The 22370-nt window shown below is 38.7% G+C and overlaps 1 long non-coding RNA gene across 1 annotated transcript; it reads left to right on the forward strand.

The window, feature by feature from the left end:
• Window positions 1–908: 908 nt before the first annotated feature.
• On the forward strand, window positions 909–1671 carry LOC116655473. Its single transcript, XR_004310554.2, has 2 exons — window positions 909–1302; window positions 1383–1671. It is a non-coding gene; the product is annotated as an uncharacterized LOC116655473 (long non-coding RNA).
• The last annotated feature ends 20699 nt before the right edge of the window (window positions 1672–22370 follow it).

Consider the following 22370-nt stretch of genomic DNA (forward strand, 5'->3'; position numbering starts at 1 on the left):
CGAATGCAGAACCCCAGGTATTGGTGCAAAAAATTGAAAGTCGAGATAAGACAAATTAAAATCCGTCTTGTGCTGGAATATTGCACCCTCCTTTCAATTCTTGGCGCATACGTACGTAGAAAAAATAGTAGAGCAAAAAATAAATAACAACATATAAAAAAGCTCTAAAATCTAATATATAAAATTCTCGTGTCACAGTTTTCGTTACCATACTCCTCCAAAACGGCTTGACCGATTTTGATGAAATTTTTTGTGCTTATCCGGTATCTATGAGAATCGGCCAACATCTATTTTTCATCCCCCTAAATGTTAGGGGTAGTCCACCCCTAAATTTTTATTTTTATTTTTTAGACAAAATTTTTAATTTCTCTTTTTTTATGATACAACATACAAAAATACATACAATCCTCAATTTTCACCCTTCTACGATCAACCGGGAATGATTGCCGGGAAAATCCATAAACAGCATTTTTCTATTTCCCATACAAACGTTTTTTAAACAAAATGGAGACTACAATAATAGTAGGCGCCGGTATGTGATACATTGTTTGACAGCTACTCATTGTTCTCTGCTCAGTTAATTTTATGTGACAAACCGATATTGTGTTCACTGAAAAATTGTGAAAAAAATTGAAAAAAATTTTTATTTGAAATTTTATTACTTCTCAAATTTTGCGGGAAATTTTCTCAATTTGATTAATTACAATTTACGATGCCGAGGAGAAGACTTAGGTCGTCGTAGTTAATTAAATGTGCGAAGAGCTACCTCACGTGCTAGCCGCACTGATGACCAGAGACAGACAGAAGAAAATAGTCGTATTGCTATGTCAGAATTGCGTTCTTTAGTGAGTGACAATGTAGGAGATAGGCTTAGAATGCAACGAGTTCGTGTACATCAAACACAACAACAGCAAGCTAGACATAATGAAAATGAGCGAATCCGCAGACGCAGTGCTTCAGTGATTCTTGAACGAGCTGCATTCCACTATGATCCGGCAATTGATTATTGTGCCGACAAAACAGTAACAATTGCGGAAATGCTTTTGTAAATTTGTAACAGTTTGTAAATATTGTAAGGCGTTAAAGTACACTGGTAAATCTACTGGATTATGTTGCGCTGAAGGCAAAGTAAAATTGCCACAATTGGTCCCACCACCAGATCCTTTACGCTCCTTAGTTTCTGGGATTGGAAATGATTCGAAGCACTTCTTGACCAACATTCAGAAATATAACAACTGTGTTCAGATGCCATCATTTGGTGCTACACATATTATACAAGCCAATTTCATGCCCACTTTTAAGGTATTATATAAAAATATTCAAGTTTGTATTCAAATATATATATAGGAAATAATTAATGGCTAAATTTTGAAAAATCACAGATACAAGGACAATTTTATCACTTACTGGGAACTCTGTTACCACTACCTGATGCAGATCATCAATTTTTACAAATTTATTTTATGGGCAATTCAGATGCGGAAATTAATATTCGTTGTGCTCACAAACCAACAGTAAAGAGAACCATTGTCCAACAATTACAAATGTTTCTTCATCAGAATAACAATTTAGTAAACATGATCAAAATAGCATTGGATCGGATGCCATCTGATAGCCATAATACTGGAAGACTGGCTGTGAAAAGACTGATGAATAACGTCATTGAGACAACAATCATAAAAGGAAAATACAAAGGGGAGGATGTCTTGATCCCGCGGATACCAATGATTCCAACGGACACAACATTCGATTTTAAACGCTTACAATTTCCAGTACGTCTGGATTTTGCGATGACTATAAATAAATCGGAAGGACAATCGTTAGAAGTTTGTGGAATCAACTTGGAGTTTCCCTATTTCGCGCATGGACAATTAGACGTCGCGTGTTCGGGCGTCGGAAAACCGTCTTCTTTGTTTATTTACGCACCACAAAATAAAACAAAAATATAGTTTATGAGAAAGCTTTTAATTAATTAACACACTGTATTTTAACAGTGTGTGTCTGTGAATATCAAATTTAAATTTTATAAATAGCCAGTATTTCAGGAAAACTCTTTATAAGTAAGCAACATGATGTATCGAAAATAATTATAAAACTTTATGGTTTTATTCAATAAATGAAGTTGAATAAAATAAGAGGGTACTCTTTAATTTTTGGGATTGAAAATGATTAAAATGATAGCTCCGCGAAACTTAATTTTAGCTATCTTCAGTTCTTACTGTATCAGATAATTTTTTTAAGTTTGAAAACTTTTAAGTTTTGTCACAAAAGAAGATTCTGAACGCAACAAAAAAAAAACAACAGCTGGCAGTACGAAGTCTGCCGGGACAGTTAGTAATATATATATTATAAAGAATATTAAAAAGTCACAAAAGATGTTTTGTTAAGAAGAAAAAAACAACAGCTGGCAGTGCGAAGTCTGCCGGGTCAGCTAGTAATATATACACACCTGGCCAAAATAATAAGTACACGCTCATAAGATTTCTTCTATGTCACGTAAATCTTTTTTGATAACCGTAACGAACCAATTCTAATTTCTTTTAGTTTTCTGGCATAATGTTGATTATAAAAATACTTAACATAAGAATAATTCACGAAATTTGTAGAATTTATGGTCGATTAAACCTAAAAAACATAAAAAAGGGTTGGTCAAAAAAATAAGTATAGCAATTCTTCAAAGCCTCTAACTTAAATATAAAAAACATTTTCTCAATTTTTTTCTTTTTATAGTAATCTTATGCTAATACCCAGTATATCCCCCATATTTTGTATAACTTTTGTTATCCGTTTCGGCATGCTGGGCATTTAATTCACGGCACGTCTCCAAACAACTCTCGTACCTTGTCTTTGCTGCAATTCTTCTATATTTTGAAATGTGTTTGTGCCAATCCGACGATTAAGCTCTCCCCATAGGTTATCTATTGGGTTTAAGTCTGCAGTTTGACTTGGCCACTTCATAATGTCCACCTTGTTTTCGGTGAACTAAGCTTTGACCAGCTTTGATGTGTGTTTTGGGTCGTTGTCCTGTAGAAAGACCCAACTCAAGGGCATGTCTTCCTCAGCATTATGTCAGACAATATAATTTTATATCCAAATTGGGTCATAGTATCGGTAATCCGTAAATCGGGACGACTCCATGCCAAGAAAAACAGTCCCAAATCATAATGTTTCCGCTTCCGTGTTTAACGGTCTATTTCGAGTACCGGGCGTCGAATTCTATGCCTTTGGGTCGACGAAACAAGTCGTAAATTCTTTCTGGAGTCGTTACCAAATAGATTTATTTTTGTTTCGTCGCTCCATAGGACATTATTCCACTTTTTGGAACCCTCTGTTCCAGATCATGCCAAATGATTTTGGGCTAACTGTTTCCTCATCTTTAATTTATTCCCTCAAAGGAGAGTAACTTTTCTGGCTATGTGTCCTTGTAAGCCAGCATTAGTAAGTCTTCGACGAACTGATCTAGACGATATTTCATGGTCAATATGAGCAGCAATGGATGAGCAGTAAAAACTTAGGATTCGGGTGTCGGTCGTTTAACAGGATTTCTTCTTCCGACCTCGAGTTTCGAATTGAATGTTGAATTTTAGGGCATTGTGGACCAAACATAATGACTGCCCAAGTCTTTTAGCGATTTCCCGAAGATTTTATCCTTCCTTTTGCAGAATTAAAGCAATTTTTCTTTTTTCTGTTGTACAACTCTTTTTTTTGCCCAACTATAGATATTTTTTTTCCTGGGATATATCTTAACTCGAATCTAGCTTTAATCCTTCAAAATTTATCAAATACACAGGTGTACTTATTATTTTGACCAGACCAAAATCGCCCACCCAGCAGAAAATTAAGCTTAGTATTGAATCCACGAGGTTCCCATATTTCATTCTTGTTTTAGAAAATGTGTAACATTGTAACTTATCAATATAAAAAAAATGGCGGGTGTGCATTGCATAAAAATCGAGTTATATCGAAACAAATAAACACTATATCTGTGTACTTATTATTTTGGCCAGGTGTGTATATTTTCTCTTCTATTTTGTCCCCAGGCAGTACATTTAGGTTAGCACATATATTTATAATTAAACTAGCTGACCCGGCAGACTTCGCACTGCCAGCTGTTGTTTTTTCTTCTTTTCTTAACAAAACTTCTTTTGTGACTTTTTCTTGAAACTTCTTTTGTGATAAAATTTAAAATTTTTCAAACTTAAAAATATTATCTGATACAGTAAGAACTGAAGATAGGTAAAGTAAAGTTTCGTGGAGCTGACCAAATAAATTAAAATACAGTACTAATTACAATTTGTGACTCTGAAATTTTTTCGCGATCGCGATTCACTTTTGTTTAATTTTGAAACGCGACATTAGATCCCCCAAAGCGCACGCGACGAATAATTTGATTGGATTTGAACTTTGTGGAACGGGAAAAAATTTAAAATTGACCCTTTTTCGTTAGAAACACACCTAAATTGCTTTAAATTATAATCACATTGACTGATTATAATTTAATATGAACTGTATTGAATAGCAATAGATAAATAATAATCATTTTTAATCCCAGAAACTAAAGAGCGTAAAGGAGCTGGTGGTGGGACCATTAGTGGCAATTTTATTTTGCCTTTAGCACAACATAATCCAGTAAATTCACCAGTGTACTTTAACGCCTTACAATATTTACAAAGTGTTTTCATTTCCGCAATTGTTACTGTTTTGTCGGCACAATAATCAATTGCCGGATCATAGTGGAATGCAGCTCGTTCAAGAATCACAGAAGCACTGCGTCTGCGGATTCGCTCATTTTCATTATGTCTAGCTTGCTGTTGTTGTGTTTGATGTACACGAACTCGTTGCATTCTAAGCTTATCTTCTACATTGTCACTCACTAAAGAACGCAATTCTGACATAGCAATACGACTATTTTCTTCTGTCTGTCTCTGGTCATCAGTGCGGCTAGCACGTGAGGTAGCTCTTCGCACATTTAATTGACTACGACGACCTAAGTCTTCTCCTCGGCATCGTAAATTGTAATTAATCAAATTGAGAAAATTTCCCGCGAAATTTGAGAAGTAATAAAATTTCAAATAAAAATTTTTTTCAATTTTTTTCACAATTTTTCAGTGAACACAATATCGGTTTGTCACATAAAATTAACTGAGCAGAGAACAATGAGTAGCTGTCAAACAATGTATCACATACCGGCGCCTACTATTATTGTAGTCTCCATTTTGTTTAAAAAACGTTTGTATGGGAAATAGAAAAATGCTGTTTATGGATTTTCCCGGCAATCATTCCCGGTTGATCGTAGAAGGGTGAAAATTGAGGATTGTATGTATTTTTGTATGATTTTATGATAAAAAGGAGAAATTAAAAATTTTGTCTAAAAAATAAAAATAAAAATTAAGGGGTGGACTACCACTAACATTTAGGGGGATGAAAAATAGATGTTGGCCGATTCTCATAGATACCGGATAAGCACAAAAAATTTCATCAAAATCGGTCAAGCCGTTTCGGAGGAGTAAGGTAACGAAAACTGTGAGACGAGAATTTTATATATTAGATTTATTATATTTAAAATATATTTTTTAATTTCGTTTTCGCGTTTTCTTGAAATCAAAATTAAAATTTATTCAATTTAATTGCACAACAAGAAAAATATTTTAATAAAATTTATTTAACAAAAATGTAAATAAAATATTAAATCTTAAAAAATGCATTGTTTTCGTTTTTGTATTGAAAAAATTAATTTTTTCTAATGGAAAGTAATAAACAAAAACTTAATTCCACGACTCTTATTGACTTAAAAAGAAGATTAAATGCCAAAGTTAAAAGCATTCGCCTGTTTGGAGGAACTTTTGGAAGATGGATCACTTCCTCCAAAAAAAACCGAGCTAGAGTGCAGGCTTCAGGTTTTAGATAAGGCAATTTCTAAAGCAAATGAGTTGCAAGACCAGATCGAGCAAATAGATGAATTGGATGATTTCGGAGCCGAGTTGGAAGAATTTGGAATAACTACCAAGGCAAGGATTATGTCCTTATGTAATGCCTTTAATTCAGCTGAAGACTCCCGTCCAGCTACTGCAATTTCTGCAGCCCCAACTCGAGCTCGACTCCCCAGTTTGGCATTGCCAAAATTCAATGGAAATTATTCGGATTCAAAAATTTAATAAGCCTTTCCGAGACATTAGTTGACAAAGATGTGAACATTCCTGTTATTGAGAAATTTAATCACTTAATTTCTTGCCTCTCTGGTGAAGCCTTAGGAACTATCAAGGCATTCCAAGTCACCGAGAGTAATTATGACAAAGCTATCGCTAGTCTAAAAAGAGTTTATGATAACGAATGTCTCATCTTTGCGAACTAAATACGTCAACTGTTCAGCCTCCCGAAAATTTTCCAGCCGTCTGCGTCGTCGTTGAGGGGTCTCATCGACACTGTGTCATCGATTTATGGATCACTATTATCCATAGGAGATGATACTAAAATTGCAAACTCAATGATTATCCATTTAGTTTTGAGTAGAGTGGATCCAGTAACCATGCAAAAATGGGAAGAGTCACTGGTTTATGAGGAATTGCCGCTGGGGTCCGATTTAGAAAAAATACTAAATCGTAGATACCAGCATCTGTCCGCTGGCAACCCAAAACAAAAAAAAATGGGTTCAGCAAACAACTGAATAGAACATCGTTGGCTTGTTCTTCTACCAACGACAAACCAGCTTGCACTTATTGTAACGCTAACAACCATTTTTTGACCCAGTGCAGTCCGTTCGCTCGCCTTGCTGTAATGCAAAGGTTTGAGTTTGTTAAGTCAGCCTCCCTATGTTTGAATTGTCTGCGAAAAGGTCACACGGTAGCGAAGTGCTAATCGACCAAGATCGCACCATAAACTTCTGCACCGATTTACAGTGACTGAAAATAACTTAGCGTTACCACCACCCACACAAAATCCTCCTCCAGCGTTAACGAATGATTGCCCTTCTACTTCACATGCTTTGCATGCATCGTCTGTAGAAAGGGCATTGTTAGCAACGTCGATCGTAAGCGTTCAAACAAAAAATGGTGAGCACATATTGGCCCGAGCATTACTTGACTCAGGGTCACAAATGAATTTTATTACAGAAGATCTTTTTCAACTCTTACAGATCCGTAGGGAGGAATCGTGCATCAAGGTGCTTGGAATTGGTCAAACTAATTCACATGTCAAGAAAAAGATGTACACCGTGGTGAAGTCGAGAGTCAATGGTAGCGAGTTTGCGTTCGATTTTTGGGTTTTGAAAACAATTTTAGGCTATCACCCTAACCAGTCAGTGAACGTGAATGATTGGACCCTACAAAAGCGGATAGATATGCTAATTGGAGCTGAGTCATTTTTCGAACTGTTGCTCGTTGGCCAAATAAAGCAAGGTCCAAACCATCCCATCCTTCAAAAAACTCTAATTGTGTGGATAGTATCGGGAAAATATACCTGAAAATTTTTCAACTTCTCAACAGCCGGTCTCTAGTCTGAATTGCCAAGAAGAAATATTAGAGTCCACAGACAAAAACTTGAAAAAATTCTGGTCGTTGGAAGAAGTTCCTTCTTCTAAAAAGATTTTTGTCGCCAAAACAGGAGTTGTGTGAGGAACATTATCAAAAGGCTACTAGAATACTGCCTTCAGGTCGATTCGAAGTCAGACTTCCATTTAAGTCGGATCCAAGCGTTTTGAGCAACTCATTCGACATAGCCAAACGCCGATTTCTGTCACTCGAGAGAAGATTATCTCGAGATCCGAACTTATAGAAAATGTATTTGGAATTTATGGAAGAATACGAATCCCTAGGCCATATGTCCCCTGCAAGCAATGACGTTCTTGCTTCTCCACACTACGTCATACCCCACCAGTGTGTCTTGCGGCCGCAAAGTACAACGACCAAACTTCGAGTCGTTTTCGATGCGTCCTGCAAGACATCCACACAGAAGTGTTTAAATGAGTTGTTGATGGTGGGTCCAACAATTCAGGAAGAGCTTTACTCAACTCTTCTTAGATTTCGGCTAAACAAATTCGCTCTGGTAGCCGACATCAAAAAGATGTATCGTCAAGTGATGGTAAATGAAGCAGATCGACGATACCAGTTGATAGTGTGTAGAAAAGACCCGTCTGAGTCCTTGAATTGAGAAAGTGGTTTCCAAACTCGCCTGAAGTTACTGCATCCGAGAACACGGTTAAGCCAATAACACTTTCGGACTCACAGCTGACAAAAACATTAAGAATCGTTTGGGTTCCGAAAGATGATGTATTTAAATTCGAAATTGATATGTAAGTCATTGGTCAAAGGGCGACTAAGCTTTTCGACCCTCTTGGCTTATTAAGCCCGATCCTTATTAAAGGAAAGATCCTGTTACAGGAACTTTGGCTTAATAAGCTAGATTGGGATGAGCCCATTCCATTGCACTTGGAAACCGCATGGAACAAAATTCAGCTTGCCTTGTCACAGTTAGAAAAGATCTCAATACCGCTCACCTCCTCGCGGACCTCTGTCGGAAAATAAAACCTCTTATGAAAGCACCGATCGAACGAAGTGTATATTGGACAGATTCGGAAGTTTGTCTTCATTGGATTCGTTCCCATACATCGTCGTTGTCAATGTTCGTATCAAATAGAGTTGCTGAGATTCAAGAGTGGTCAGAAGATAGCACGTGGCGGCATGTACCAAATAAACAGAACCCGGCAGATATTGTGTCAAGAGGTGGAGACGTAAAGGAAATGATAGAATCAATTTGGTTCACAGGTCTATCGTTTTTAACGGAGCCGGAAGATAAGTGGCCAACGAGCCCTCGGTTTGATCCGTCACCAGAGATTTTGCAGATGGAAACAAAGAAGAGTGCGGTCGGACTGACTGCAATGGTCTCTACCTCATATTTGTTGGAAGTGATAGAAGGATTTTCCTCTCACTTAAAACTGCTGCGAGTGTTCGTTTACATGGTCCGCTTTATAAAGAAGTGTAAAAAATTAGTAGTTACTTCTGATAGTGTACCTTCACCTGTCGAATATCAAGACGCTTTTAATAAAATTGTCCAGATAGTCCAAGAGCACGAGTATCAAGAGGAAATTAAAAATGTTAAAAAAAATTTTGTTGTTAGCCCAAGCCTACAGAAGCTAAGTCCGTTTGTCCATGAAACCTCTCAGGCTGGGGGCAGTCGCCCCCAGCTAGTCAGCTAATGCTCCTATTTCGTACGATGCCAAGTTTCCAGTATTGTTGACAAAGCGCTCTCAATTTGTTCAGAGCTACGTCCGATACTTGCACGATTCGAATTTTCATGTGGGTCCACGAGCACTAGTGAGTCTCTTGCGACAGCGCTTTTGGATAGTAAACGCGCAGGAAGTCTGCAGTCAGATAGTGCGGTCATGCATACGCTGTTTTAAATGCAAGCCTCATCTGATGACTCAAATCATGGGAGATTTACCGTGGCGTGGATTTCTGTGGCCCTATTGAGACGACATTGAAAATTCGTGGTAGGCCACCATACAAGTCCTACATTTCCCTTTTTGTTTGTTTTGCGTCTAAAGCAATACATTTAGAAGTAGTTTCCCATTTTTCAACTGATTCCTTTCTATTGGCTTTTCAAAGGTTCGTTGGGCGCCGAGGATGTCCGCAGATCGTGCACTGCGACAACGCGACGAACTTCGTCGGAGCGAGTCTCCACTTCGCGGCACTGCGGCACCAGATCGAGAGCAAAGCGGACGAGCTGCGGCAATACGCATCAAAAAAATGATGCGTATTTGCGTTCATACCGCCGCGGGCTCCGCACATGGGCGGACTATGGGAGGCAGGTGTGAAGTCTGCAAAGCACCTACTCCTACAAGCGGTGGGCAGGGCGAAGTTGACCGCAGAGGAGCGGCAGACCGTCCTCGTTGGAGCGACGGCGAGGCGTTGACTCCCGGGCACCTGTTGACAGGCGGGCCGCTTATCGCCCCACCAGCACCGCGGACCCCGGACCGTGCTTGCGGCGATGGCGTTGGCGGCTTGTCTCGTCCATCAAGCAAACGTTTTGGCAGCGTTGGTCCCGGGAGTACGTCTTGGGCCTACAGGCGCGGTCAAAGTGGCAGCGGGACCAGGAGGACGCCAGGAAGGGCGATCTGGTCCTGGTCGCCGAGGACAACCAGTCGCCCCAGCAGTGGATCACCGCCAGGGTCGTCGAGACTCACGCCGGCGCGGACGGAAGGGTCGGGGTCGGAGAGGAGCAGTATTCAGGAGAGCAGTCCACAAGCTGGCAAGGTTGCCAGTAGTTGAAGCCTAAGGAAGGCCTTCAACGGGGCCGGTGTAATTAATGTAGATAATTAAGTGGAATGTTATGAAGTCTAGTATAAGTTAGCATAGGGCGGAGCGGGACCGCAAGAAAAGCTCACTTGCGCTCTCTCGTGAATTCACCCCGCTTCGCCGCAATAGATAAGCTAGGCTAAAGTTCTTTTGGTAAAAATATAATCGACTGTATAAAGTTGAACCGAGTGCACGCAATTTTCGTTGTTTTTCGTAGTTGCATTAGTTAAAATTTTTACAGCCACCTTATTTTCTTTCGTTTTTCGTGAAGAGATAAAATAATCACAGTGAACAATAACCTTTAGGCTCCCTGAACCAAAGTCCAGAACATACATTGGTTCTAGCACCCACAGTTTCCGGGGGACACCTAAGAGAAGAAATTGATTAAATTTTACGATATATTGAATTATGTAGGCCGTGTAATGAAGATGACTATCATTGTTTCTAGTTGTTGAGCTATTAATACATAGATTTTAATAGCAGCCGAATAACTACACTCGTTTCAAATTATATTTTCAATATATTTATTTTGGGTTCAATTTAACCCTAATATATGCGGCTCCAATCAACTCCAAATCACAACAAACGCCAAACCAAGAGCTTGCGCAGAAGCTCAACCAAAGCTCCCCAAAGTGCATACGCTACAAATAACAATAAAACTGCGAAACTGAGAGACAAAACAGAAACGAATCATGCTGATAACAACAGCTGCCGCTTAGCATATTAGAATTATTTTATATGCATTCTTTGGTGGCTGCTTGGCCCAACATCCTCCCCCCGTTGAAGGGTGGGCCTTCAATAACAATGTTGGAAGAGGAAGCAGTCACATTATTGCAGAGGTTATTCCATGGGTTGTCCTCCCTACCACAGAGCGCCGACACATCCCGTGATAGTCCACCGTGGCCAGATAACACCCAGCCAAATCGAGTGTTCTGAGCAATTGGGAGCCCGTGAGCTGGCTGGATTTGGCCAGCCGCCAACAGGTCAAAGAATAAGCCGGCTCCAATCAGCAGGTCCACTCGCTGCGTTTTGTGGAAGTTGGGGTCAGCTAGATCCATATTGCCCGGAATCTTCCAGCCCGAAGCATCTATGTCCTGGGTTGATAGTCCGTTATATGTGAAGCTACAACAGCCTCAATTTCCACTGAATATGTGCTAAGTCGGGACTTCAAGCACACATTAACGGATGCTCCATCTGTTTCAAATCCATCGCCGCCGAAACCGGCCACCATTGTGGAGCATTTGGAGCGGCCAAGCTGAAGTTCATTCGCCAGCCGCGACGAGATGAGATGCACTTGTGAACCGGAATCCAATAAAACTCGGCAAGGCAGGAAGTCTACAGATTGAACACGAACGAGTACATTGGCTGTTGGCAGGAGCACTAGCTCAGCATTGCGATCCTGGGTCACAACAGTGTTAATTGAGCGGGATGGGTTCGCACCAGCAACTGCACCGATTGGACGTGAGACTCGAAACTGAGGGTGAAACCTGTCCATGAGGGTGCAACAGAATATGATGATGGTGATTGCAAGTCGAGCAGCGGGAAGCTAAGCATCCGCGAGCGAGATGGCCGTCCTCCAGACAAACAAAACAGCGAGCCAGACGCCGCACTTCGTCGTACCGTTCCTCAATTGGCAAAGCACTGAACTTTGGACAAGCAGGAAGCTCGTGCGCCGAAACACCAAACAGGGCGCATAGAACAGGACTGGCGTTAATAACCATGCACGAGGATCGGTTATTGAATGATCTACCTCGGCCTACTTGGTTAACTGGTGAATACGCCAAAGAAAAGTCAACGCTTTCGAGAGTCCGGCACCTTTACTCTAAGAATCGTGCCATAGACTCCCAAGATGGAAGGCTGTCATCAGTGCTTCCTGCCAGAGAGTCTTCCCATTTGGCCTTTGTAGCGGGGTCCAGCTTTTGGAAGATGATCTGGATGAGGAGGCACCCTTGAATTTCGGCCGATGACCCGGAACTCATGAGGGCCCGCATATGTCCATTGAATCGGTCGGATAACTCCCGAAGAGTAGCAACGGATCCCGGCTCAACCTCCCTTAGCTGCAGGATCTCGTTGATGTGAGCCTGGAAGATTAACCGACGGTTGCTGAAACGGCTGAGTCCCGCAGGCAGGAAATGAGCCACCTGAGCTTCTCCATCTTGGTCAAGTGCGGGTGACTGTCGATGGTTTTCCTAAATAGGGCGCAGAAATCCGGCCACTCGGCATAGCCGCCGCTGAATGTTGGCATCGGCAATGGTGGCAAGGAGGGGGCTGGCTTGTATGGCATTGGCGATACACTGGCACCGTCGAGAAGTGTGGAGTGGGCAGAGATTCTCATGGAGCGCTTGGCAACCTCCACCTGAATTTCCACTTGCACATCAGTCGCCAGCTGCGAGAATCTCCAATACAGATCACTCCCGATCTCGCTTAAATTAAGCTCCTCCAATTCTTCTTGAATCGCGGTGAACCGCTGACGCAAACGCTTCTCCACTGACTCCAACGCCATAATGGTACAATCCTCAGTCCGCGCCGCAGCCTTCATTTTATGATGCAGCGCCTCCATCTCCTGGCAGGTCACCTCTGCTCTTCTCCGCAGCATCCTTTCCCGGTTTGCGGCAGCAGCTCCAATAGTCTCAGCTCCAGACTCCATTATTCGATTAAAATGCACTTGTAACAACAACAAAAATAGCGTTTTCTTGGCACTTTAAATGCTGATCACAATAATCAACCGAGATGAATGTTGAGCTATTAATAGTTTTTAATAGCAGCCGAATAACTACACTCGTTTCAATTTATATTTTCAATATATTTATTTTGGGTTCAATTTAACCCTAATATATGCGGCTCCAATCAACTCCAAATCACAACAAACGCCAAACCAAGAGCTTACGCAGAAGCTCAACCAAAGCTCCCCAAAGCGCATACGCTACAATTAACAATAAAGCGCATGCGAAACTGGGTGAAAAAACAGAAACGAATCATGCTGATAACTACAGCTGCAGCTTAGCATATTAGAATTATTTTATATGCATTCTTTGGTGGCTGCTTGGCCCAACTAGTGTTGTACATATAATTTTTGAAATGTATGTGTACCAACTAAAATTAAAAAATGGTATCTAGAAGTTACCATATCATTGGAATACTCATTCAAAGTTGAAATCTCAGATTTTCTACATTTCATTTCCTCAACATTTTCCTCAAACATTTTCCGATGGAAGATTTTTATTTCCTATTGAAATCAGTAGATCATACCATTTTTTAATTTTGGATTTAAGAGAAAACTAGAAATAATTTTATTTAATTTATTATAGGTGGTTAAACAATATTTTCGTCAATTAAAGTTTTTAATTTCACATTTTCAAAAAGTCATGGCTAAAAATGTTTCTTCAAAACGTATCTATTGCAGGTTGAGCTTGTTTAGTAAAGCTGATCTTCGCCAGAACTCCCAATACCGCTTCCTAGAGCGCATTCGGGAGGCTGAAGCACATTCTGATCGGCGACAGAATCTTGACTCCCGTGTCCCAGAAAGAAATCGCCAGGGTAGCATAGGATATCGGAGCAGTAACTGAGAATACAGCTCGGAACATTATCAGGACCAGCCGAAAATGCAAGGTTGAAAGAGCATTAGAAACATCTAGATTCTAGATGATTAAATTTAAACAAGTAAATATTGTTTATATACGGAATTTTAGAGGAGAATGTAGAATTTAAATTATAAGAATCGGACGAATAAGTTGATTGAAAAAATGAAGCAAAGAGATTAGCCATACCTTTTTCTGAAGAATCAGAAATATTTTTATATAGTGAAGGAAGTTTTAAATAAGGGAAGGAGGAAAAAGATTGGATTTACGTTTCATATTGACAAACGAATAGAAGGAGGTCGGATCATTTCGGAAGTTTGCCTTACAATTCACGATGTAACGCTTATAAAGTTGAATATTAAGAATAATAAGCTGGTTGCGAATGTAATGAAAGTTTGTCTGATGAAACAAAGATCTTGACTTAAGAAACATTTTGTAAGATCTCGATTTCCTGTTCTTAAGACGAGAAATGGGTTTATTAAACCAAGGCGGTTTCGTTGATGAAGACGTTGAAACTACAGTAACAAATTTGTCCGACGCTTTCTGGATTACATCATAAAAAGAATCAGTAGCAGCGTCAATAAAGTTAAAAGATGAAAGATATTCCCAGTCAATTCCAGCTAAATGATTGCGAAAAGCAATGTAATCCGTTCTTCGGAAACATTTAGTATGATACTGAGCCTTATAGTTAACATGAATATTAGGGACATCAATTAACATCGAAAACAATAGTGTAGGATGGTGTAAGTCCACAGGAAGCAATAGTGGTGAAGACCGATTTACAGTCACAGAGATATTAGAGAAAATAAGGTCTAGATGGGGTTAATTTGGAAAAGATCAATATCAATTAGTTCAGCAATAGAGTCGTTGTGACAACTGGCATGCATTGTCATCTTCCCACGGGATCCAGGAGATTGGGGAAGGTTTAAATCACCCATAATTAGGACAAAATAAAAGTCGTTGACTAATGATAAATCGAACTAAATAGCCTCAAGGTGGTGAACATATACAGTATCCTAAACCGATGGAGGTATATAGAAATTGGTGCAATAGCATAAAAATCAAAAGAAGCACTCTTAGTAAAAAATTGGCTCAATTTACCCAGAATACTTCGAACGTTTTGGTAGCAGCAAGAAAATACGTTATTACTTAATTTTTTGGAGCTGAATCGGCATACATAGTTGGGATTTAGAGGGTTTTTGGCTGAAAATTCATGAATTATAGTGTGCTCAGGCCAGGATGACGGATCAAGTGCTTTTTCAAAGTAGGATTTATGAATTAAAATTTTAAAAGTAGATATGCTACGCTTATGTTTAAAATTTAATTTAAAGACCGCTTATTTATTAGGAGCTACCTTAACATGGTATGGTTTTCCAGCATGGCCATGATGGTGTGCGAGTTCAACAATGGTTCGTTGTCGCAATATATGACCTTTGCCTTAGGGAAAATGTTCATCAGCTGTAGTAGCGCTCGTTTGAGGTCCTCTATGGATCTAGAGGGGACCGGTTGGACGACGGAAAAATTTCGAGAATTTGTCGATGCACGTAAGGAAATACTTTTTATCCGTGGAGAAGATGTCTATGTGTAGCATTTCTCCTACATGAGATGGGATTGGTGTTTCGCCAAGCTCCTGTTTCTTTGGATGCCTGTCGTATTTAGCCTAGGCGCAAGTCCAGCAGGAATCGACTATTTGTCTGTTATTATTTGACAATCACAATTATTTGTTAACTCCAAATGATTCTATCAGATGGCGTGTCATATGTTACTTAGACTGAAGTGTCAATTAAATTGAAGATAATACACTGAATATGGCACCGAAAAAATCGAACCTCAACAACGCGAGCAGCAGAGATTTCCGACGCAAACGTGTTAAAAGAGCTCAGAAATTACCACAACAAATCGAAACAATGAATGCAGCTCAAAGAATCAGGATTGCAGAAAGTCGTGCACAAGAATCTCAAAAACACCGTGACGAACGTCTGCAACAGAATATTACGAGAATAAGAGCGGCACGAGAACGAAACATAGACACAGTACGAGTACTAGATCTACGAAGGCAACGGATCAGCCGCTCATTAACACGCGCATCATTCGTTCGGCTTGCCTTTGAATATGCACCAGATATTAACTACTCAACGCATTCAAAAATAGCTATCGGTGGAATGGATAAAGTATGTCAATATTGTCAGGCATTGAAATTTCGGAATGAAGCAGCCGGCATGTGCTGCGCATCAGGCAAAGTTGTGCTCTCACCTCTACCCGCTCCGCCGGAGCCTTTATTATCCCTTCTTACTGGCAATTCAGATGATTCCAAATTATTTTTGCGTAAGATACGCAAATTTAATTCTGGCTTCCAAATGACGTCATTTGGGGCAGCTAAAATTTTCGATCGTGCATCCGATGGACGTAATTTTGAAACTACATTCAAAATTCAAGGCCAGGTGTACCATGAAATCGGTTCACTGATGCCAATGCCTGATAACAATCCGAAATTTCTTCAAATTTATTTTATGGGCGATTGTGAAGAGCGCGTGACGACTCGGTGCCTGCATAATTTTATTGAACAAGCAGAGGAAAGAGAAATTGTGATATTATTGGAAAATTTTTTAAAAGATCGCAATCAACTAATTCAGTTGATCAAAAGAGTTTCGCCACAATTATCAAATCGTCATAAAAGCCGACAAAGTACCATTACGGCGAGACAACACTGTCAGTACGATTTCGGATTTACACCGCTCATATGACGCACTACAATATCCATTGATATTTTGGCAAGGACAAGATGAATATCACCTTAATATAAAACAGTATGATCCAAATACCGGGCAACTATATGTTGCGTGTTCACTTGTTGGGAAACCGTCGAATCTATTTGTGTTAGGTAAAGACAGGTTAACCAAAAACATTGTGCACCGAATGGTGTTAAATTAAATGTAATATACTGTATTTGTTATAAATTTAAATGAAAATAATACATTTCGCATTTTCTTGTTGTTGAATTAAAGTCAATAAATTTTTAAATAAATTTCTAAAATTTATTCATTATAAATTTTTAATATTAATATTTTAAAATTAATAAAAAATTTAAATAAATTAATAAAATTTCTTTAACAAAAAATTTAAATAAATTATTAAATCTCAAATTTGCATTGTTTTCGACTTTTGTATTGAAAAAACAAATTTTTTATAATGGAAAGTTCTAAATAAAAACTTAATTCCACGACTCTTATTGACTTAAAAAAATGATTAAATGTCAAAGTTAAAAGCATTCGCCGGTTGGAGGAACGTTTGGAAGATGGATCACTTCCTCTAAACAAAACTGAGCTAGAATGCAGGCTTCAGGTTTTAGATGAGGCAATTTCTAAAGCAAATGAGTTGCAAGACCAGATCGAGCAAATAGATGAATGGGATGATTTCGGAGCCGAGTTGGAAGAATTAGGAATAACTACTAAGGCAAGGATTATGTCCTTATGTAATGCCTTTAATTCAGCTTAAGACTCCCGTTCAGCTACTGCAATTTCTGCAGCCCCAACTCGAGCTCGACTTCCTAGTTTGGCATTGCCAAAATTCAGTGGAAATTATTCGGATTTCAAAAATTTCATAAGTCTTTTCGAGACATTAGTTGACAAAGATGTGAACATTCCAGTTATCGAGAAATTCAATCATTTAATTTCTTGCCTCTCTGGTGAAGCCTTAGGAACTGTCAAGGCATTCCAGGTCACCGAGAGTAATTACGACAAAGCTATCGCTAGTCTAAAAAGAGTTTATGATAACGAATGTCTCATCTTTGCGAACCAAATACGTCAACTGTTCAGCCTTCCGAAAATTTCCCAGCCGTCTGCGTCGTCGTTGAGGGGTCTCATCGACACTGTGTCATCAATTTATGGATCACTATTATCCATAGGAGATGATACTAAAATTGCAAACTCAATGATTATTCATTTAGTTTTGAGTAGAGTGGATCCAGTGACCAAGCAAAAATGGGAAGAGTCACTGGATTATGAGGAATTGCCGCTGTGGTCCGATTTCGAAAAAATACCAAATCGTAGATACCAGCATCTGTCCGCTGAAGAGACTGGCAAACCAAAACAAGAAAGAACTGGGTTCAGCAAGCAACTGAATAGAACTTCGTTGGTTGTTCTTCTACCAACGCCAAACCAGCTTGCAGTTATTGTAACGCTAACAACCATTTTTTGGCCCAGTGCAGTCCGTTCGCTCGCCTTGCTGTACTGCAAAGGTTTGAGTTTGTCAAGTTCCTCTCTCTGTCTAAATCAGTGGTTCCCAAACTTTTTTCTGTCATGGACCCCTTTGAGGACTTTGCAGGTTCCGGTGGACCCCCTGCAGCACTCACCCCCCCCGGTCATAAAAAATTTTCAATGTAATTGATGTTGTTCATATTTATTCAAATATTCAAATTATTACACTAATAATTATTATTGTTATAACAGTCGTAATGTTATCAAAATTGAACACTTATAACGTAATGTAACTTCTACAATGGTAATTGTATATCATTTTAATGAGATGGATGTGCTTGATGTCTGGTTAGCAAATTATTAATATTTGGCTTGAGTTTTGTAACAAATAACCGCAAATCTCCTCGTTCTGTGATATTCAATCTGTTCCTTTTTTTTGTTAATAAGTTTGTAACGGCACTAAAACTTTTTTCGACGAGATATGATGAGGGAAACGCTATGAGAAGCTTTTGCGTGATTGCCCACAGTCCAGGATATTTTTTAGGTATTTCTGCCTGCAACCAAAATTTCTGATACCCTTTTTTAAATGTCACTTTCAGCTCCTCATTAGTGCAGAGCTCGAGTAGCTCCTCTTGTAATATCACATTCTCCACTTCTGTTTCATCAAATCGATTTATGATCCATGGTGGTATTTCCATCGACAGAATGTCTTCAAATCTAGTTTTAAAATCACCATGCAGGGCAATCAAATGTTGAATGTATGTCTGAATATCTTCATGAAGGCATTCCACCTGCGATAAGTTTGAAAACTGTGAAAATTCGCGCCGAACAATATTTCCCTTTATAAACTTCAATTTACCAATAAAAGCTGAAATTACACTCTTTGTTGTTATTAAATTAAGGCTGTCCCCTTGTAATTGTAAGTTGAGTTCATTAAATTTTTGAAACAAATCTTTCAAATAGGCGTCGTCTGCTTTAAAATTGATTAGGTTTTTTTTTAAATCAGGATCTTTACTGTCCAGAAATTCTAAAACTTAGTTGAAAAGTGAATAAAATCTTGATAAGCATGCACCTTTCGACAACCAGCGTACTTCGGTATGTAACAGCAAGCGTTGGAAATCTTCATCATTTTCATCGCACAATTGTGTGTCTAAGCGCGTATTTGCTCGCACAATTGTGTGTATAAGCGCGCATTGCTTCTAATTTTGTTAACTGCATTAATCACAAATTGAAGCGATTGGTGCAATCTGTCACTCAAATTTTTCGCTACTAGATGTTGTCGGTGGATAACACAATGAATTGTAGTTACCTCTGGTATAATTCTTTTAAGATGGCTTATAAACCCACGATATCGCCGGACCATGGCAGGAGCTCCATCTGTTGCCACCGAAATAACGTTTGTGAATGGGATCGATTTTTCTTTAAAAAAATCACTGAGAACAGCAAATATTGATTCACCTTTTGTGTCCGTCTTCAAAGTTCTTGCAAATAGTAGCTCTTCATGGATTTCTTCGCCCTTAACAAATCGAACATATGCCAATAATAATTCTTTGTTGCCAGGTAAAGTTGACTCGTCCAGTTGAATAGAAAAATAAGTTGTTTGCAGATAATCACACAAGAAACTTTCAACATCAGAGCTCATTTCATCAATACGTCTTTGTACAGTGTTGTTACTCAACGGAATTTTTTTGAGTATGTCTAATGAAGATTTGTGCAGAACAGTTTTTAAGACCTCTTCAACAGCAGGTAAAATGTTCTCCAATGGTGTGCGGTTTTCCAGATTTTGCTATGAGTAATGAGATATTGTAAGATGCCCGCAAGCCATCATCATTGCTTTCAGACGTTGAAGCAAACATACTGTGCACTGTGGGTCTTTTTTCATATTTTTCTTTTAATGTTTGGAAATATTTTAAATCTTTATCTTTTTTATCTGGATGACACCTTCTTAGGTGCTCTTCCAGCTTTGATGGTTTCATGGAGTCATTGCCCAAAACTTTGGTGTATAAAATGCATGTGGGCAACCGTTTGTCTGCCTGTGATGGAAGAAAACCAAATTTTAAATATTCAACACTATACTGACGACACTTCTTCTTAGATTCGGTCATGTTTTGTATCAATTACCAATCTGCAATGTAAACAATAAATAAAAAACCGAACAATCAAATACCTACTGAACTTATATACTTCCATAAAATAATATATTATTATAAATATACCTATCTCATATAGAGTAAGGTTGGTTGGAAGAGATTTCTTTCCATTTAATTAACATTTTTTGTAAAAAAAATTGTAAAGTAAATAATATATGAAATACAAATACAATTCGTTAATTAAATAACGCAAAACCTTACAGAAGTTTGTCGAAAATCAAGAGAAGAATCGATTCCACTAATAAAAAAATTAGGGTAAAATTTTATCCAACAAAATTGAAATTATGCCGTGTTTGATTATTACTCAACTTTTGATTAACACAGGTCTTACGCTTTTTGATTAACACGATATTGTATATACCCATTACTTTTTTAATGTTTTTATCCCTCTGGAAGGTGATACTACTCATGATAATAAACAACTTTTCCTATGAAGCCGCTTCCGAAATCTCGAAAAAAATCTGTTTTTCCATACTTCCATTTCTCGAGATTTCAGAAGTGGCTTCATAGGGAAAGTTCTTTATTTACATGAGTTGAATCACTTTCCCGCGAGAATAAAACGATAAAAAAGTCACGGTGTATGCATATAACAAATAGGCAGGTATGTACTTATACTTACTTTTGCGATAGTGGTAATCACTAGGTAATATCGATTCACTTTACTTTTAGAAAGTCTGGAAACAAATTATGGCACTAATATCGATTCAGATTTCCTTATGAAATTTCGGAAATGAGAAACGTTTCTCCTTGACATTCGTATTTATAAACAAATTCATTTGCACGTTTGTAGAGGTGCAGAACTTGCTGAGCTTCTCGATGTTTTTTAAAATACATCGATGTTTTTCATTTTTCCAAAACATCGAGGTATCGATGTTTCCATCGATGTTTTCTGCACCTCTACACGTTTGAACAAGTATTGCGGACGGGACGGTTGCCGGCAGGGGCGCGTCGGAGACAAGTCTCGACGCGTTGTACTGAATAAGGAACAAATTTTTACAATTTTACAGGGTTTTACAAGTAACAGTCGCTGAGCTTCTCAAAATATTATCTGCCTATATTATAACCAAATAACCTATAACCTATATATAAACCAAATTAATTTTCATTCACCCCCGCTTACAAAAAAAAGGGTGTGTCAAGCCTACGCAAGACAGAAGTGAAACTTCTAGTATTCCTCTCTCTCTATTTTCATTTCATCATCTCCATTTTCTCTCTTAGGTTAGTTTGAAAATTAGAGGTTAAATAATTCAACGACGAAGCATGAATTTGCTTTTTCTAATATTTTCTTATAGATGAATGACGTTCGATTAATGTATAGTTCCAAAAATTTTCAATTTATTCACAAGTATACAATATTACATAAATAACAATATTACAATTAAAAATTACAAAGAAATTACAATGACAATTTACCAATCATGTGCCATTTTCATTGTCAATTTCATGAATATCATTTCCTAATGTCGTGATAATTGGGTTATGGTAACTAAAGTGTGAGATATATACGTGAGCACTTAAATCCTTAATGAATCGTGCAAAAACTGCATCGATTGTTGTCCCGTGTCTAGTCGTGCTAGTGTTCCAATCATTACCAATATCCAAATTGAGTGTGTTTTTGAAAAAGTTCAATAACTCTACAGATTCTTCCCTCGCGAAATTAACATTAAAATCTCCCGAAATGATCATAGGAATTTCGTGATAATTCTTATTCAATAGCCTCGAACCACCCTCTGTATATGGCAGAAGCACATGGTGGATAAAATCTTTGATATCAGTAATCGATTTACCTGGTGAGATATAAATCGACACCATAATAATTGTTTTCCCATTAGCCAGAGAGCATTCTGAGGCGTGGCGCAGTTCGCTGGTGTCTGAGAGAGAGGAAAGAAGAGAAGAGAGACAACGTTCGTGAGCGGCTCCCCCACCTCAACAAGCGCATATGGTGAGAGAGGGACAGTGAACGGTGAGCGGTGGTGGGGGTACTCGCATTTTCGTGTCGATCCTGACTCGGTTTTACTCCGTCCCCGAAAATCCATTACGCGCCTAAAGAAGTTTCACTTCAAAAAAAAAGAAAAGAAAAAGATGTACACCGTGGTGAAGTGGTGAGTCAATGGTAGCGAGTTTCCGTTCGACTTTTGGGTTCTGAAAACCATTTCA

Source organism: Drosophila ananassae, assembly GCF_017639315.1.
Source record: "Drosophila ananassae strain 14024-0371.13 chromosome XL unlocalized genomic scaffold, ASM1763931v2 tig00000124, whole genome shotgun sequence".
Taxonomy (NCBI): Eukaryota; Metazoa; Arthropoda; class Insecta; order Diptera; family Drosophilidae; genus Drosophila; species Drosophila ananassae.